This window comes from Phyllobates terribilis, unplaced genomic scaffold, assembly GCF_046119375.1.
Source record: "Phyllobates terribilis strain yellow unplaced genomic scaffold, ASM4611937v1 Scaffold_393__1_contigs__length_1774422, whole genome shotgun sequence".
Lineage (NCBI taxonomy): Eukaryota > Metazoa > Chordata > Amphibia > Anura > Dendrobatidae > Phyllobates > Phyllobates terribilis.
Window position 1 is genome coordinate 1,538,148 of NW_027363153.1, and position 18,237 is coordinate 1,556,384.

At 45.0% G+C, this 18,237-nt stretch overlaps 14 non-coding genes across 14 annotated transcripts; all 14 read left to right on the forward strand.

Annotated features, from left to right (window-relative positions):
• Window positions 1-241: 241 nt before the first annotated feature.
• LOC141224934 (U2 spliceosomal RNA) lies at window positions 242-432 on the forward strand. Its single transcript, XR_012292265.1, has one exon. It is a non-coding gene; the product is annotated as a U2 spliceosomal RNA (small nuclear RNA).
• Window positions 433-1,547: 1,115 nt separating this feature from the next.
• On the forward strand, window positions 1,548-1,738 carry LOC141224936 (U2 spliceosomal RNA). Its single transcript, XR_012292267.1, has one exon. It is a non-coding gene; the product is annotated as a U2 spliceosomal RNA (small nuclear RNA).
• A 1,115-nt stretch (window positions 1,739-2,853) lies between these two features.
• On the forward strand, window positions 2,854-3,044 carry LOC141224937 (U2 spliceosomal RNA). The gene has a single exon (XR_012292268.1). It is a non-coding gene; the product is annotated as a U2 spliceosomal RNA (small nuclear RNA).
• Window positions 3,045-4,159: 1,115 nt separating this feature from the next.
• LOC141224938 (U2 spliceosomal RNA) lies at window positions 4,160-4,350 on the forward strand. The gene has a single exon (XR_012292269.1). It is a non-coding gene; the product is annotated as a U2 spliceosomal RNA (small nuclear RNA).
• A 1,115-nt stretch (window positions 4,351-5,465) lies between these two features.
• On the forward strand, window positions 5,466-5,656 carry LOC141224939 (U2 spliceosomal RNA). The gene has a single exon (XR_012292270.1). It is a non-coding gene; the product is annotated as a U2 spliceosomal RNA (small nuclear RNA).
• A 1,115-nt stretch (window positions 5,657-6,771) lies between these two features.
• On the forward strand, window positions 6,772-6,962 carry LOC141224940 (U2 spliceosomal RNA). The gene has a single exon (XR_012292271.1). It is a non-coding gene; the product is annotated as a U2 spliceosomal RNA (small nuclear RNA).
• Window positions 6,963-8,077: 1,115 nt separating this feature from the next.
• On the forward strand, window positions 8,078-8,268 carry LOC141224941 (U2 spliceosomal RNA). The gene has a single exon (XR_012292272.1). It is a non-coding gene; the product is annotated as a U2 spliceosomal RNA (small nuclear RNA).
• A 1,115-nt stretch (window positions 8,269-9,383) lies between these two features.
• LOC141225075 (U2 spliceosomal RNA) lies at window positions 9,384-9,574 on the forward strand. Its single transcript, XR_012292399.1, has one exon. It is a non-coding gene; the product is annotated as a U2 spliceosomal RNA (small nuclear RNA).
• A 1,115-nt stretch (window positions 9,575-10,689) lies between these two features.
• Window positions 10,690-10,880, forward strand: LOC141224942 (U2 spliceosomal RNA). The gene has a single exon (XR_012292273.1). It is a non-coding gene; the product is annotated as a U2 spliceosomal RNA (small nuclear RNA).
• A 1,115-nt stretch (window positions 10,881-11,995) lies between these two features.
• LOC141224943 (U2 spliceosomal RNA) lies at window positions 11,996-12,186 on the forward strand. The gene has a single exon (XR_012292274.1). It is a non-coding gene; the product is annotated as a U2 spliceosomal RNA (small nuclear RNA).
• Window positions 12,187-13,301: 1,115 nt separating this feature from the next.
• LOC141225077 (U2 spliceosomal RNA) lies at window positions 13,302-13,492 on the forward strand. Its single transcript, XR_012292401.1, has one exon. It is a non-coding gene; the product is annotated as a U2 spliceosomal RNA (small nuclear RNA).
• Window positions 13,493-14,607: 1,115 nt separating this feature from the next.
• Window positions 14,608-14,798, forward strand: LOC141224944 (U2 spliceosomal RNA). The gene has a single exon (XR_012292275.1). It is a non-coding gene; the product is annotated as a U2 spliceosomal RNA (small nuclear RNA).
• Window positions 14,799-15,913: 1,115 nt separating this feature from the next.
• On the forward strand, window positions 15,914-16,104 carry LOC141224945 (U2 spliceosomal RNA). Its single transcript, XR_012292276.1, has one exon. It is a non-coding gene; the product is annotated as a U2 spliceosomal RNA (small nuclear RNA).
• A 1,115-nt stretch (window positions 16,105-17,219) lies between these two features.
• On the forward strand, window positions 17,220-17,410 carry LOC141224948 (U2 spliceosomal RNA). Its single transcript, XR_012292278.1, has one exon. It is a non-coding gene; the product is annotated as a U2 spliceosomal RNA (small nuclear RNA).
• Window positions 17,411-18,237: the final 827 nt, after the last annotated feature.

The following is an 18,237-nucleotide window of genomic DNA, read 5'->3' on the forward strand; positions in this document are numbered from 1 at the left end:
CCCTTCCAACGGTGTTGAGGCGGGTGGGAACAGCAGGGGGTGAAGGTGCTGTGTTTAAAGAGGTGGAGTTATGCAGATCTAAAACGCGTGGATTGCAGCAGCAGCAAGCCGAAAAGTGCAGGCATGTAAGGGATCTAGAGGTTGACAACATGTCTTCTTAACGGGAGTCCAGGAGCTCATCTCCACAAATGGACTTTTCAGGATCCTTGGGTGGCTCCGTAGTTTGAAACCAATTCTGGTTATCGCTTCTCGGCCTTTTGGCTAAGATCAAGTGTAGTATCTGTTCTTATCAGTTTAATATCTGATACGTCCCCTATCTGGGGACCATATATTAAATGGATTTTTAGAACAGGGAGATGGAAAAAGAGCTTGCTCTGTCCACTCCACGCATTGACCTGGTATTGCAGTATCTCCAGGACCGGTGCACCCCTTCTTTAATGCAGTTTCTAAAATCAGAAAGAATTGAATTCAATGTTTTTTGTTCATTTTGCTTGTTTGTCGGATTTTGGGATGGACTCTTTGGCTTTGCTTTTCTTCTCCTCATTGGATTTTTCATGTTCAAAGTTGCAGAAGCCAGATTACAAGCTCATTTTGGTTCAACTTCAGCAACTGTGCATTGCATTGCCATGTAATGTGATGCAATGCTATCTTTCTAGCTCTCCCTTTTTACTTCCTTTTGGATAAACAGACATATTAGGCAAGCATTTTGGAGCTTTCACCTAAATAACTACAGGTGGTGAGATAAGCTGCACAATATAATTGACCTTTCAGTATATTGTTGCACACACACCATCTATTTAGCAAATGCCCTTGTTATCAACAGCAGCCTTTTAAACTCACCTGAGCTAACAGGTATGTGCGCTGGTTACTCTGCTGCGCTTAAAATTTCTTTTTTGGTTTGCTACAATGCCTTTTCTGAAACGTTGTCTCCCTCTGCTGGAACACTGACTTCTTTCATTTAATGCCTGCAGACTATAAAAGAGAACCCAACCCAAAAAGTTTGGTTGATTAGTCTGTGGCATTCTGTTAAACTGTTGCTTATGGCGGTCTCTGTGAGCTTCTCAGCGACATTCAGCCAGCCAGGTATCCTGCCTGCAGTAGATGGAATGTGGCAATGGAACGCTGGCTGCGCGTGTCATAATAGGCTCTGAGCCTTTATATACCTGTGCACAGCAGCAGCCACCTTCAGTCTGCTGCTGGACAGCCAGCAGCAGCAGCAGCAGGAGAGGTATGTAATCAGGAGCCCTCCTGCTAAGGGTAGACAGCTGCTCGTTCCACCCCACCCCCCGCCTTAATTGGTTCTCCTCCCTTCCAACGGTGTTGAGGCGGGTGGGAACAGCAGGGGGTGAAGGTGCTGTGTTTAAAGAGGTGGAGTTATGCAGATCTAAAACGCGTGGATTGCAGCAGCAGCAAGCCGAAAAGTGCAGGCATGTAAGGGATCTAGAGGTTGACAACATGTCTTCTTAACGGGAGTCCAGGAGCTCATCTCCACAAATGGACTTTTCAGGATCCTTGGGTGGCTCCGTAGTTTGAAACCAATTCTGGTTATCGCTTCTCGGCCTTTTGGCTAAGATCAAGTGTAGTATCTGTTCTTATCAGTTTAATATCTGATACGTCCCCTATCTGGGGACCATATATTAAATGGATTTTTAGAACAGGGAGATGGAAAAAGAGCTTGCTCTGTCCACTCCACGCATTGACCTGGTATTGCAGTATCTCCAGGACCGGTGCACCCCTTCTTTAATGCAGTTTCTAAAATCAGAAAGAATTGAATTCAATGTTTTTTGTTCATTTTGCTTGTTTGTCGGATTTTGGGATGGACTCTTTGGCTTTGCTTTTCTTCTCCTCATTGGATTTTTCATGTTCAAAGTTGCAGAAGCCAGATTACAAGCTCATTTTGGTTCAACTTCAGCAACTGTGCATTGCATTGCCATGTAATGTGATGCAATGCTATCTTTCTAGCTCTCCCTTTTTACTTCCTTTTGGATAAACAGACATATTAGGCAAGCATTTTGGAGCTTTCACCTAAATAACTACAGGTGGTGAGATAAGCTGCACAATATAATTGACCTTTCAGTATATTGTTGCACACACACCATCTATTTAGCAAATGCCCTTGTTATCAACAGCAGCCTTTTAAACTCACCTGAGCTAACAGGTATGTGCGCTGGTTACTCTGCTGCGCTTAAAATTTCTTTTTTGGTTTGCTACAATGCCTTTTCTGAAACGTTGTCTCCCTCTGCTGGAACACTGACTTCTTTCATTTAATGCCTGCAGACTATAAAAGAGAACCCAACCCAAAAAGTTTGGTTGATTAGTCTGTGGCATTCTGTTAAACTGTTGCTTATGGCGGTCTCTGTGAGCTTCTCAGCGACATTCAGCCAGCCAGGTATCCTGCCTGCAGTAGATGGAATGTGGCAATGGAACGCTGGCTGCGCGTGTCATAATAGGCTCTGAGCCTTTATATACCTGTGCACAGCAGCAGCCACCTTCAGTCTGCTGCTGGACAGCCAGCAGCAGCAGCAGCAGGAGAGGTATGTAATCAGGAGCCCTCCTGCTAAGGGTAGACAGCTGCTCGTTCCACCCCACCCCCCGCCTTAATTGGTTCTCCTCCCTTCCAACGGTGTTGAGGCGGGTGGGAACAGCAGGGGGTGAAGGTGCTGTGTTTAAAGAGGTGGAGTTATGCAGATCTAAAACGCGTGGATTGCAGCAGCAGCAAGCCGAAAAGTGCAGGCATGTAAGGGATCTAGAGGTTGACAACATGTCTTCTTAACGGGAGTCCAGGAGCTCATCTCCACAAATGGACTTTTCAGGATCCTTGGGTGGCTCCGTAGTTTGAAACCAATTCTGGTTATCGCTTCTCGGCCTTTTGGCTAAGATCAAGTGTAGTATCTGTTCTTATCAGTTTAATATCTGATACGTCCCCTATCTGGGGACCATATATTAAATGGATTTTTAGAACAGGGAGATGGAAAAAGAGCTTGCTCTGTCCACTCCACGCATTGACCTGGTATTGCAGTATCTCCAGGACCGGTGCACCCCTTCTTTAATGCAGTTTCTAAAATCAGAAAGAATTGAATTCAATGTTTTTTGTTCATTTTGCTTGTTTGTCGGATTTTGGGATGGACTCTTTGGCTTTGCTTTTCTTCTCCTCATTGGATTTTTCATGTTCAAAGTTGCAGAAGCCAGATTACAAGCTCATTTTGGTTCAACTTCAGCAACTGTGCATTGCATTGCCATGTAATGTGATGCAATGCTATCTTTCTAGCTCTCCCTTTTTACTTCCTTTTGGATAAACAGACATATTAGGCAAGCATTTTGGAGCTTTCACCTAAATAACTACAGGTGGTGAGATAAGCTGCACAATATAATTGACCTTTCTGTATATTGTTGCACACACACCATCTATTTAGCAAATGCCCTTGTTATCAACAGCAGCCTTTTAAACTCACCTGAGCTAACAGGTATGTGCGCTGGTTACTCTGCTGCGCTTAAAATTTCTTTTTTGGTTTGCTACAATGCCTTTTCTGAAACGTTGTCTCCCTCTGCTGGAACACTGACTTCTTTCATTTAATGCCTGCAGACTATAAAAGAGAACCCAACCCAAAAAGTTTGGTTGATTAGTCTGTGGCATTCTGTTAAACTGTTGCTTATGGCGGTCTCTGTGAGATTCTCAGCGACATTCAGCCAGCCAGGTATCCTGCCTGCAGTAGATGGAATGTGGCAATGGAACGCTGGCTGCGCGTGTCATAATAGGCTCTGAGCCTTTATATACCTGTGCACAGCAGCAGCCACCTTCAGTCTGCTGCTGGACAGCCAGCAGCAGCAGCAGCAGGAGAGGTATGTAATCAGGAGCCCTCCTGCTAAGGGTAGACAGCTGCTCGTTCCACCCCACCCCCCGCCTTAATTGGTTCTCCTCCCTTCCAACGGTGTTGAGGCGGGTGGGAACAGCAGGGGGTGAAGGTGCTGTGTTTAAAGAGGTGGAGTTATGCAGATCTAAAACGCGTGGATTGCAGCAGCAGCAAGCCGAAAAGTGCAGGCATGTAAGGAATCTAGAGGTTGACAACATGTCTTCTTAACGGGAGTCCAGGAGCTCATCTCCACAAATGGACTTTTCAGGATCCTTGGGTGGCTCCGTAGTTTGAAACCAATTCTGGTTATCGCTTCTCGGCCTTTTGGCTAAGATCAAGTGTAGTATCTGTTCTTATCAGTTTAATATCTGATACGTCCCCTATCTGGGGACCATATATTAAATGGATTTTTAGAACAGGGAGATGGAAAAAGAGCTTGCTCTGTCCACTCCACGCATTGACCTGGTATTGCAGTATCTCCAGGACCGGTGCACCCCTTCTTTAATGCAGTGTCTAAAATCAGAAAGAATTGAATTCAATGTTTTTTGTTCATTTTGCTTGTTTGTCGGATTTTGGGATGGACTCTTTGGCTTTGCTTTTCTTCTCCTCATTGGATTTTTCATGTTCAAAGTTGCAGAAGCCAGATTACAAGCTCATTTTGGTTCAACTTCAGCAACTGTGCATTGCATTGCCATGTAATGTGATGCAATGCTATCTTTCTAGCTCTCCCTTTTTACTTCCTTTTGGATAAACAGACATATTAGGCAAGCATTTTGGAGCTTTCACCTAAATAACTACAGGTGGTGAGATAAGCTGCACAATATAATTGACCTTTCAGTATATTGTTGCACACACACCATCTATTTAGCAAATGCCCTTGTTATCAACAGCAGCCTTTTAAACTCACCTGAGCTAACAGGTATGTGCGCTGGTTACTCTGCTGCGCTTAAAATTTCTTTTTTGGTTTGCTACAATGCCTTTTCTGAAACGTTGTCTCCCTCTGCTGGAACACTGACTTCTTTCATTTAATGCCTGCAGACTATAAAAGAGAACCCAACCCAAAAAGTTTGGTTGATTAGTCTGTGGCATTCTGTTAAACTGTTGCTTATGGCGGTCTCTGTGAGCTTCTCAGCGACATTCAGCCAGCCAGGTATCCTGCCTGCAGTAGATGGAATGTGGCAATGGAACGCTGGCTGCGCGTGTCATAATAGGCTCTGAGCCTTTATATACCTGTGCACAGCAGCAGCCACCTTCAGTCTGCTGCTGGACAGCCAGCAGCAGCAGCAGCAGGAGAGGTATGTAATCAGGAGCCCTCCTGCTAAGGGTAGACAGCTGCTCGTTCCACCCCACCCCCCGCCTTAATTGGTTCTCCTCCCTTCCAACGGTGTTGAGGCGGGTGGGAACAGCAGGGGGTGAAGGTGCTGTGTTTAAAGAGGTGGAGTTATGCAGATCTAAAACGCGTGGATTGCAGCAGCAGCAAGCCGAAAAGTGCAGGCATGTAAGGGATCTAGAGGTTGACAACATGTCTTCTTAACGGGAGTCCAGGAGCTCATCTCCACAAATGGACTTTTCAGGATCCTTGGGTGGCTCCGTAGTTTGAAACCAATTCTGGTTATCGCTTCTCGGCCTTTTGGCTAAGATCAAGTGTAGTATCTGTTCTTATCAGTTTAATATCTGATACGTCCCCTATCTGGGGACCATATATTAAATGGATTTTTAGAACAGGGAGATGGAAAAAGAGCTTGCTCTGTCCACTCCACGCATTGACCTGGTATTGCAGTATCTCCAGGACCGGTGCACCCCTTCTTTAATGCAGTTTCTAAAATCAGAAAGAATTGAATTCAATGTTTTTTGTTCATTTTGCTTGTTTGTCGGATTTTGGGATGGACTCTTTGGCTTTGCTTTTCTTCTCCTCATTGGATTTTTCATGTTCAAAGTTGCAGAAGCCAGATTACAAGCTCATTTTGGTTCAACTTCAGCAACTGTGCATTGCATTGCCATGTAATGTGATGCAATGCTATCTTTCTAGCTCTCCCTTTTTACTTCCTTTTAGATAAACAGACATATTAGGCAAGCATTTTGGAGCTTTCACCTAAATAACTACAGGTGGTGAGATAAGCTGCACAATATAATTGACCTTTCAGTATATTGTTGCACACACACCATCTATTTAGCAAATGCCCTTGTTATCAACAGCAGCCTTTTAAACTCACCTGAGCTAACAGGTATGTGCGCTGGTTACTCTGCTGCACTTAAAATTTCTTTTTTGGTTTGCTACAATGCCTTTTCTGAAACGTTGTCTCCCTCTGCTGGAACACTGACTTCTTTCATTTAATGCCTGCAGACTATAAAAGAGAACCCAACCCAAAAAGTTTGGTTGATTAGTCTGTGGCATTCTGTTAAACTGTTGCTTATGGCGGTCTCTGTGAGCTTCTCAGCGACATTCAGCCAGCCAGGTATCCTGCCTGCAGTAGATGGAATGTGGCAATGGAACGCTGGCTGCGCGTGTCATAATAGGCTCTGAGCCTTTATATACCTGTGCACAGCAGCAGCCACCTTCAGTCTGCTGCTGGACAGCCAGCAGCAGCAGCAGCAGGAGAGGTATGTAATCAGGAGCCCTCCTGCTAAGGGTAGACAGCTGCTCGTTCCACCCCACCCCCCGCCTTAATTGGTTCTCCTCCCTTCCAACGGTGTTGAGGCGGGTGGGAACAGCAGGGGGTGAAGGTGCTGTGTTTAAAGAGGTGGAGTTATGCAGATCTAAAACGCGTGGATTGCAGCAGCAGCAAGCCGAAAAGTGCAGGCATGTAAGGGATCTAGAGGTTGACAACATGTCTTCTTAACGGGAGTCCAGGAGCTCATCTCCACAAATGGACTTTTCAGGATCCTTGGGTGGCTCCGTAGTTTGAAACCAATTCTGGTTATCGCTTCTCGGCCTTTTGGCTAAGATCAAGTGTAGTATCTGTTCTTATCAGTTTAATATCTGATACGTCCCCTATCTGGGGACCATATATTAAATGGATTTTTAGAACAGGGAGATGGAAAAAGAGCTTGCTCTGTCCACTCCACGCATTGACCTGGTATTGCAGTATCTCCAGGACCGGTGCACCCCTTCTTTAATGCAGTTTCTAAAATCAGAAAGAATTGAATTCAATGTTTTTTGTTCATTTTGCTTGTTTGTCGGATTTTGGGATGGACTCTTTGGCTTTGCTTTTCTTCTCCTCATTGGATTTTTCATGTTCAAAGTTGCAGAAGCCAGATTACAAGCTCATTTTGGTTCAACTTCAGCAACTGTGCATTGCATTGCCATGTAATGTGATGCAATGCTATCTTTCTAGCTCTCCCTTTTTACTTCCTTTTGGATAAACAGACATATTAGGCAAGCATTTTGGAGCTTTCACCTAAATAACTACAGGTGGTGAGATAAGCTGCACAATATAATTGACCTTTCAGTATATTGTTGCACACACACCATCTATTTAGCAAATGCCCTTGTTATCAACAGCAGCCTTTTAAACTCACCTGAGCTAACAGGTATGTGCGCTGGTTACTCTGCTGCGCTTAAAATTTCTTTTTTGGTTTGCTACAATGCCTTTTCTGAAACGTTGTCTCCCTCTGCTGGAACACTGACTTCTTTCATTTAATGCCTGCAGACTATAAAAGAGAACCCAACCCAAAAAGTTTGGTTGATTAGTCTGTGGCATTCTGTTAAACTGTTGCTTATGGCGGTCTCTGTGAGCTTCTCAGCGACATTCAGCCAGCCAGGTATCCTGCCTGCAGTAGATGGAATGTGGCAATGGAACGCTGGCTGCGCGTGTCATAATAGGCTCTGAGCCTTTATATACCTGTGCACAGCAGCAGCCACCTTCAGTCTGCTGCTGGACAGCCAGCAGCAGCAGCAGCAGGAGAGGTATGTAATCAGGAGCCCTCCTGCTAAGGGTAGACAGCTGCTCGTTCCACCCCACCCCCCGCCTTAATTGGTTCTCCTCCCTTCCAACGGTGTTGAGGCGGGTGGGAACAGCAGGGGGTGAAGGTGCTGTGTTTAAAGAGGTGGAGTTATGCAGATCTAAAACGCGTGGATTGCAGCAGCAGCAAGCCGAAAAGTGCAGGCATGTAAGGGATCTAGAGGTTGACAACATGTCTTCTTAACGGGAGTCCAGGAGCTCATCTCCACAAATGGACTTTTCAGGATCCTTGGGTGGCTCCGTAGTTTGAAACCAATTCTGGTTATCGCTTCTCGGCCTTTTGGCTAAGATCAAGTGTAGTATCTGTTCTTATCAGTTTAATATCTGATACGTCCCCTATCTGGGGACCATATATTAAATGGATTTTTAGAACAGGGAGATGGAAAAAGAGCTTGCTCTGTCCACTCCACGCATTGACCTGGTATTGCAGTATCTCCAGGACCGGTGCACCCCTTCTTTAATGCAGTTTCTAAAATCAGAAAGAATTGAATTCAATGTTTTTTGTTCATTTTGCTTGTTTGTCGGATTTTGGGATGGACTCTTTGGCTTTGCTTTTCTTCTCCTCATTGGATTTTTCATGTTCAAAGTTGCAGAAGCCAGATTACAAGCTCATTTTGGTTCAACTTCAGCAACTGTGCATTGCATTGCCATGTAATGTGATGCAATGCTATCTTTCTAGCTCTCCCTTTTTACTTCCTTTTGGATAAACAGACATATTAGGCAAGCATTTTGGAGCTTTCACCTAAATAACTACAGGTGGTGAGATAAGCTGCACAATATAATTGACCTTTCTGTATATTGTTGCACACACACCATCTATTTAGCAAATGCCCTTGTTATCAACAGCAGCCTTTTAAACTCACCTGAGCTAACAGGTATGTGCGCTGGTTACTCTGCTGCGCTTAAAATTTCTTTTTTGGTTTGCTACAATGCCTTTTCTGAAACGTTGTCTCCCTCTGCTGGAACACTGACTTCTTTCATTTAATGCCTGCAGACTATAAAAGAGAACCCAACCCAAAAAGTTTGGTTGATTAGTCTGTGGCATTCTGTTAAACTGTTGCTTATGGCGGTCTCTGTGAGCTTCTCAGCGACATTCAGCCAGCCAGGTATCCTGCCTGCAGTAGATGGAATGTGGCAATGGAACGCTGGCTGCGCGTGTCATAATAGGCTCTGAGCCTTTATATACCTGTGCACAGCAGCAGCCACCTTCAGTCTGCTGCTGGACAGCCAGCAGCAGCAGCAGCAGGAGAGGTATGTAATCAGGAGCCCTCCTGCTAAGGGTAGACAGCTGCTCGTTCCACCCCACCCCCCGCCTTAATTGGTTCTCCTCCCTTCCAACGGTGTTGAGGCGGGTGGGAACAGCAGGGGGTGAAGGTGCTGTGTTTAAAGAGGTGGAGTTATGCAGATCTAAAACGCGTGGATTGCAGCAGCAGCAAGCTGAAAAGTGCAGGCATGTAAGGGATCTAGAGGTTGACAACATGTCTTCTTAACGGGAGTCCAGGAGCTCATCTCCACAAATGGACTTTTCAGGATCCTTGGGTGGCTCCGTAGTTTGAAACCAATTCTGGTTATCGCTTCTCGGCCTTTTGGCTAAGATCAAGTGTAGTATCTGTCCTTATCAGTTTAATATCTGATACGTCCCCTATCTGGGGACCATATATTAAATGGATTTTTAGAACAGGGAGATGGAAAAAGAGCTTGCTCTGTCCACTCCACGCATTGACCTGGTATTGCAGTATCTCCAGGACCGGTGCACCCCTTCTTTAATGCAGTTTCTAAAATCAGAAAGAATTGAATTCAATGTTTTTTGTTCATTTTGCTTGTTTGTCGGATTTTGGGATGGACTCTTTGGCTTTGCTTTTCTTCTCCTCATTGGATTTTTCATGTTCAAAGTTGCAGAAGCCAGATTACAAGCTCATTTTGGTTCAACTTCAGCAACTGTGCATTGCATTGCCATGTAATGTGATGCAATGCTATCTTTCTAGCTCTCCCTTTTTACTTCCTTTTGGATAAACAGACATATTAGGCAAGCATTTTGGAGCTTTCACCTAAATAACTACAGGTGGTGAGATAAGCTGCACAATATAATTGACCTTTCAGTATATTGTTGCACACACACCATCTATTTAGCAAATGCCCTTGTTATCAACAGCAGCCTTTTAAACTCACCTGAGCTAACAGGTATGTGCGCTGGTTACTCTGCTGCGCTTAAAATTTCTTTTTTGGTTTGCTACAATGCCTTTTCTGAAACGTTGTCTCCCTCTGCTGGAACACTGACTTCTTTCATTTAATGCCTGCAGACTATAAAAGAGAACCCAACCCAAAAAGTTTGGTTGATTAGTCTGTGGCATTCTGTTAAACTGTTGCTTATGGCGGTCTCTGTGAGCTTCTCAGCGACATTCAGCCAGCCAGGTATCCTGCCTGCAGTAGATGGAATGTGGCAATGGAACGCTGGCTGCGCGTGTCATAATAGGCTCTGAGCCTTTATATACCTGTGCACAGCAGCAGCCACCTTCAGTCTGCTGCTGGACAGCCAGCAGCAGCAGCAGCAGGAGAGGTATGTAATCAGGAGCCCTCCTGCTAAGGGTAGACAGCTGCTCGTTCCACCCCACCCCCCGCCTTAATTGGTTCTCCTCCCTTCCAACGGTGTTGAGGCGGGTGGGAACAGCAGGGGGTGAAGGTGCTGTGTTTAAAGAGGTGGAGTTATGCAGATCTAAAACGCGTGGATTGCAGCAGCAGCAAGCCGAAAAGTGCAGGCATGTAAGGGATCTAGAGGTTGACAACATGTCTTCTTAACGGGAGTCCAGGAGCTCATCTCCACAAATGGACTTTTCAGGATCCTTGGGTGGCTCCGTAGTTTGAAACCAATTCTGGTTATCGCTTCTCGGCCTTTTGGCTAAGATCAAGTGTAGTATCTGTTCTTATCAGTTTAATATCTGATACGTCCCCTATCTGGGGACCATATATTAAATGGATTTTTAGAACAGGGAGATGGAAAAAGAGCTTGCTCTGTCCACTCCACGCATTGACCTGGTATTGCAGTATCTCCAGGACCGGTGCACCCCTTCTTTAATGCAGTTTCTAAAATCAGAAAGAATTGAATTCAATGTTTTTTGTTCATTTTGCTTGTTTGTCGGATTTTGGGATGGACTCTTCGGCTTTGCTTTTCTTCTCCTCATTGGATTTTTCATGTTCAAAGTTGCAGAAGCCAGATTACAAGCTCATTTTGGTTCAACTTCAGCAACTGTGCATTGCATTGCCATGTAATGTGATGCAATGCTATCTTTCTAGCTCTCCCTTTTTACTTCCTTTTGGATAAACAGACATATTAGGCAAGCATTTTGGAGCTTTCACCTAAATAACTACAGGTGGTGAGATAAGCTGCACAATATAATTGACCTTTCAGTATATTGTTGCACACACACCATCTATTTAGCAAATGCCCTTGTTATCAACAGCAGCCTGTTAAACTCACCTGAGCTAACAGGTATGTGCGCTGGTTACTCTGCTGCGCTTAAAATTTCTTTTTTGGTTTGCTACAATGCCTTTTCTGAAACGTTGTCTCCCTCTGCTGGAACACTGACTTCTTTCATTTAATGCCTGCAGACTATAAAAGAGAACCCAACCCAAAAAGTTTGGTTGATTAGTCTGTGGCATTCTGTTAAACTGTTGCTTATGGCGGTCTCTGTGAGCTTCTCAGCGACATTCAGCCAGCCAGGTATCCTGCCTGCAGTAGATGGAATGTGGCAATGGAACGCTGGCTGCGCGTGTCATAATAGGCTCTGAGCCTTTATATACCTGTGCACAGCAGCAGCCACCTTCAGTCTGCTGCTGGACAGCCAGCAGCAGCAGCAGCAGGAGAGGTATGTAATCAGGAGCCCTCCTGCTAAGGGTAGACAGCTGCTCGTTCCACCCCACCCCCCGCCTTAATTGATTCTCCTCCCTTCCAACGGTGTTGAGGCGGGTGGGAACAGCAGGGGGTGAAGGTGCTGTGTTTAAAGAGGTGGAGTTATGCAGATCTAAAACGCGTGGATTGCAGCAGCAGCAAGCCGAAAAGTGCAGGCATGTAAGGGATCTAGAGGTTGACAACATGTCTTCTTAACGGGAGTCCAGGAGCTCATCTCCACAAATGGACTTTTCAGGATCCTTGGGTGGCTCCGTAGTTTGAAACCAATTCTGGTTATCGCTTCTCGGCCTTTTGGCTAAGATCAAGTGTAGTATCTGTTCTTATCAGTTTAATATCTGATACGTCCCCTATCTGGGGACCATATATTAAATGGATTTTTAGAACAGGGAGATGGAAAAAGAGCTTGCTCTGTCCACTCCACGCATTGACCTGGTATTGCAGTATCTCCAGGACCGGTGCACCCCTTCTTTAATGCAGTTTCTAAAATCAGAAAGAATTGAATTCAATGTTTTTTGTTCATTTTGCTTGTTTGTCGGATTTTGGGATGGACTCTTTGGCTTTGCTTTTCTTCTCCTCATTGGATTTTTCATGTTCAAAGTTGCAGAAGCCAGATTACAAGCTCATTTTGGTTCAACTTCAGCAACTGTGCATTGCATTGCCATGTAATGTGATGCAATGCTATCTTTCTAGCTCTCCCTTTTTACTTCCTTTTGGATAAACAGACATATTAGGCAAGCATTTTGGAGCTTTCACCTAAATAACTACAGGTGGTGAGATAAGCTGCACAATATAATTGACCTTTCAGTATATTGTTGCACACACACCATCTATTTAGCAAATGCCCTTGTTATCAACAGCAGCCTTTTAAACTCACCTGAGCTAACAGGTATGTGCGCTGGTTACTCTGCTGCGCTTAAAATTTCTTTTTTGGTTTGCTACAATGCCTTTTCTGAAACGTTGTCTCCCTCTGCTGGAACACTGACTTCTTTCATTTAATGCCTGCAGACTATAAAAGAGAACCCAACCCAAAAAGTTTGGTTGATTAGTCTGTGGCATTCTGTTAAACTGTTGCTTATGGCGGTCTCTGTGAGCTTCTCAGCGACATTCAGCCAGCCAGGTATCCTGCCTGCAGTAGATGGAATGTGGCAATGGAACGCTGGCTGCGCGTGTCATAATAGGCTCTGAGCCTTTATATACCTGTGCACAGCAGCAGCCACCTTCAGTCTGCTGCTGGACAGCCAGCAGCAGCAGCAGCAGGAGAGGTATGTAATCAGGAGCCCTCCTGCTAAGGGTAGACAGCTGCTCGTTCCACCCCACCCCCCGCCTTAATTGGTTCTCCTCCCTTCCAACGGTGTTGAGGCGGGTGGGAACAGCAGGGGGTGAAGGTGCTGTGTTTAAAGAGGTGGAGTTATGCAGATCTAAAACGCGTGGATTGCAGCAGCAGCAAGCTGAAAAGTGCAGGCATGTAAGGGATCTAGAGGTTGACAACATGTCTTCTTAACGGGAGTCCAGGAGCTCATCTCCACAAATGGACTTTTCAGGATCCTTGGGTGGCTCCGTAGTTTGAAACCAATTCTGGTTATCGCTTCTCGGCCTTTTGGCTAAGATCAAGTGTAGTATCTGTCCTTATCAGTTTAATATCTGATACGTCCCCTATCTGGGGACCATATATTAAATGGATTTTTAGAACAGGGAGATGGAAAAAGAGCTTGCTCTGTCCACTCCACGCATTGACCTGGTATTGCAGTATCTCCAGGACCGGTGCACCCCTTCTTTAATGCAGTTTCTAAAATCAGAAAGAATTGAATTCAATGTTTTTTGTTCATTTTGCTTGTTTGTCGGATTTTGGGATGGACTCTTTGGCTTTGCTTTTCTTCTCCTCATTGGATTTTTCATGTTCAAAGTTGCAGAAGCCAGATTACAAGCTCATTTTGGTTCAACTTCAGCAACTGTGCATTGCATTGCCATGTAATGTGATGCAATGCTATCTTTCTAGCTCTCCCTTTTTACTTCCTTTTGGATAAACAGACATATTAGGCAAGCATTTTGGAGCTTTCACCTAAATAACTACAGGTGGTGAGATAAGCTGCACAATATAATTGACCTTTCAGTATATTGTTGCACACACACCATCTATTTAGCAAATGCCCTTGTTATCAACAGCAGCCTTTTAAACTCACCTGAGCTAACAGGTATGTGCGCTGGTTACTCTGCTGCGCTTAAAATTTCTTTTTTGGTTTGCTACAATGCCTTTTCTGAAACGTTGTCTCCCTCTGCTGGAACACTGACTTCTTTCATTTAATGCCTGCAGACTATAAAAGAGAACCCAACCCAAAAAGTTTGGTTGATTAGTCTGTGGCATTCTGTTAAACTGTTGCTTATGGCGGTCTCTGTGAGCTTCTCAGCGACATTCAGCCAGCCAGGTATCCTGCCTGCAGTAGATGGAATGTGGCAATGGAACGCTGGCTGCGCGTGTCATAATAGGCTCTGAGCCTTTATATACCTGTGCACAGCAGCAGCCACCTTCAGTCTGCTGCTGGACAGCCAGCAGCAGCAGCAGCAGGAGAGGTATGTAATCAGGAGCCCTCCTGCTAAGGGTAGACAGCTGCTCGTTCCACCCCACCCCCCGCCTTAATTGGTTCTCCTCCCTTCCAACGGTGTTGAGGCGGGTGGGAACAGCAGGGGGTGAAGGTGCTGTGTTTAAAGAGGTGGAGTTATGCAGATCTAAAACGCGTGGATTGCAGCAGCAGCAAGCCGAAAAGTGCAGGCATGTAAGGGATCTAGAGGTTGACAACATGTCTTCTTAACGGGAGTCCAGGAGCTCATCTCCACAAATGGACTTTTCAGGATCCTTGGGTGGCTCCGTAGTTTGAAACCAATTCTGGTTATCGCTTCTCGGCCTTTTGGCTAAGATCAAGTGTAGTATCTGTTCTTATCAGTTTAATATCTGATACGTCCCCTATCTGGGGACCATATATTAAATGGATTTTTAGAACAGGGAGATGGAAAAAGAGCTTGCTCTGTCCACTCCACGCATTGACCTGGTATTGCAGTATCTCCAGGACCGGTGCACCCCTTCTTTAATGCAGTTTCTAAAATCAGAAAGAATTGAATTCAATGTTTTTTGTTCATTTTGCTTGTTTGTCGGATTTTGGGATGGACTCTTCGGCTTTGCTTTTCTTCTCCTCATTGGATTTTTCATGTTCAAAGTTGCAGAAGCCAGATTACAAGCTCATTTTGGTTCAACTTCAGCAACTGTGCATTGCATTGCCATGTAATGTGATGCAATGCTATCTTTCTAGCTCTCCCTTTTTACTTCCTTTTGGATAAACAGACATATTAGGCAAGCATTTTGGAGCTTTCACCTAAATAACTACAGGTGGTGAGATAAGCTGCACAATATAATTGACCTTTCAGTATATTGTTGCACACACACCATCTATTTAGCAAATGCCCTTGTTATCAACAGCAGCCTTTTAAACTCACCTGAGCTAACAGGTATGTGCGCTGGTTACTCTGCTGCGCTTAAAATTTCTTTTTTGGTTTGCTACAATGCCTTTTCTGAAACGTTGTCTCCCTCTGCTGGAACACTGACTTCTTTCATTTAATGCCTGCAGACTATAAAAGAGAACCCAACCCAAAAAGTTTGGTTGATTAGTCTGTGGCATTCTGTTAAACTGTTGCTTATGGCGGTCTCTGTGAGCTTCTCAGCGACATTCAGCCAGCCAGGTATCCTGCCTGCAGTAGATGGAATGTGGCAATGGAACGCTGGCTGCGCGTGTCATAATAGGCTCTGAGCCTTTATATACCTGTGCACAGCAGCAGCCACCTTCAGTCTGCTGCTGGACAGCCAGCAGCAGCAGCAGCAGGAGAGGTATGTAATCAGGAGCCCTCCTGCTAAGGGTAGACAGCTGCTCGTTCCACCCCACCCCCCGCCTTAATTGGTTCTCCTCCCTTCCAACGGTGTTGAGGCGGGTGGGAACAGCAGGGGGTGAAGGTGCTGTGTTTAAAGAGGTGGAGTTATGCAGATCTAAAACGCGTGGATTGCAGCAGCAGCAAGCCGAAAAGTGCAGGCATGTAAGGGATCTAGAGGTTGACAACATGTCTTCTTAACGGGAGTCCAGGAGCTCATCTCCACAAATGGACTTTTCAGGATCCTTGGGTGGCTCCGTAGTTTGAAACCAATTCTGGTTATCGCTTCTCGGCCTTTTGGCTAAGATCAAGTGTAGTATCTGTTCTTATCAGTTTAATATCTGATACGTCCCCTATCTGGGGACCATATATTAAATGGATTTTTAGAACAGGGAGATGGAAAAAGAGCTTGCTCTGTCCACTCCACGCATTGACCTGGTATTGCAGTATCTCCAGGACCGGTGCACCCCTTCTTTAATGCAGTTTCTAAAATCAGAAAGAATTGAATTCAATGTTTTTTGTTCATTTTGCTTGTTTGTCGGATTTTGGGATGGACTCTTTGGCTTTGCTTTTCTTCTCCTCATTGGATTTTTCATGTTCAAAGTTGCAGAAGCCAGATTACAAGCTCATTTTGGTTCAACTTCAGCAACTGTGCATTGCATTGCCATGTAATGTGATGCAATGCTATCTTTCTAGCTCTCCCTTTTTACTTCCTTTTGGATAAACAGACATATTAGGCAAGCATTTTGGAGCTTTCACCTAAATAACTACAGGTGGTGAGATAAGCTGCACAATATAATTGACCTTTCAGTATATTGTTGCACACACACCATCTATTTAGCAAATGCCCTTGTTATCAACAGCAGCCTTTTAAACTCACCTGAGCTAACAGGTATGTGCGCTGGTTACTCTGCTGCGCTTAAAATTTCTTTTTTGGTTTGCTACAATGCCTTTTCTGAAACGTTGTCTCCCTCTGCTGGAACACTGACTTCTTTCATTTAATGCCTGCAGACTATAAAAGAGAACCCAACCCAAAAAGTTTGGTTGATTAGTCTGTGGCATTCTGTTAAACTGTTGCTTATGGCGGTCTCTGTGAGCTTCTCAGCGACATTCAGCCAGCCAGGTATCCTGCCTGCAGTAGATGGAATGTGGCAATGGAACGCTGGCTGCGCGTGTCATAATAGGCTCTGAGCCTTTATATACCTGTGCACAGCAGCAGCCACCTTCAGTCTGCTGCTGGACAGCCAGCAGCAGCAGCAGCAGGAGAGGTATGTAATCAGGAGCCCTCCTGCTAAGGGTAGACAGCTGCTCATTCCACCCCACCCCCCGCCTTAATTGGTTCTCCTCCCTTCCAACGGTGTTGAGGCGGGTGGGAACAGCAGGGGGTGAAGGTGCTGTGTTTAAAGAGGTGGAGTTATGCAGATCTAAAACGCGTGGATTGCAGCAGCAGCAAGCCGAAAAGTGCAGGCATGTAAGGGATCTAGAGGTTGACAACATGTCTTCTTAACGGGAGTCCAGGAGCTCATCTCCACAAATGGACTTTTCAGGATCCTTGGGTGGCTCCGTAGTTTGAAACCAATTCTGGTTATCGCTTCTCGGCCTTTTGGCTAAGATCAAGTGTAGTATCTGTTCTTATCAGTTTAATATCTGATACGTCCCCTATCTGGGGACCATATATTAAATGGATTTTTAGAACAGGGAGATGGAAAAAGAGCTTGCTCTGTCCACTCCACGCATTGACCTGGTATTGCAGTATCTCCAGGACCGGTGCACCCCTTCTTTAATGCAGTTTCTAAAATCAGAAAGAATTGAATTCAATGTTTTTTGTTCATTTTGCTTGTTTGTCGGATTTTGGGATGGACTCTTTGGCTTTGCTTTTCTTCTCCTCATTGGATTTTTCATGTTCAAAGTTGCAGAAGCCAGATTACAAGCTCATTTTGGTTCAACTTCAGCAACTGTGCATTGCATTGCCATGTAATGTGATGCAATGCTATCTTTCTAGCTCTCCCTTTTTACTTCCTTTTGGATAAACAGACATATTAGGCAAGCATTTTGGAGCTTTCACCTAAATAACTACAGGTGGTGAGATAAGCTGCACAATATAATTGACCTTTCAGTATATTGTTGCACACACACCATCTATTTAGCAAATGCCCTTGTTATCAACAGCAGCCTTTTAAACTCACCTGAGCTAACAGGTATGTGCGCTGGTTACTCTGCTGCGCTTAAAATTTCTTTTTTGGTTTGCTACAATGCCTTTTCTGAAACGTTGTCTCCCTCTGCTGGAACACTGACTTCTTTCATTTAATGCCTGCAGACTATAAAAGAGAACCCAACCCAAAAAGTTTGGTTGATTAGTCTGTGGCATTCTGTTAAACTGTTGCTTATGGCGGTCTCTGTGAGCTTCTCAGCGACATTCAGCCAGCCAGGTATCCTGCCTGCAGTAGATGGAATGTGGCAATGGAACGCTGGCTGCGCGTGTCATAATAGGCTCTGAGCCTTTATATACCTGTGCACAGCAGCAGCCACCTTCAGTCTGCTGCTGGACAGCCAGCAGCAGCAGCAGCAGCAGGAGAGGTATGTAATCAGGAGCCCTCCTGCTAAG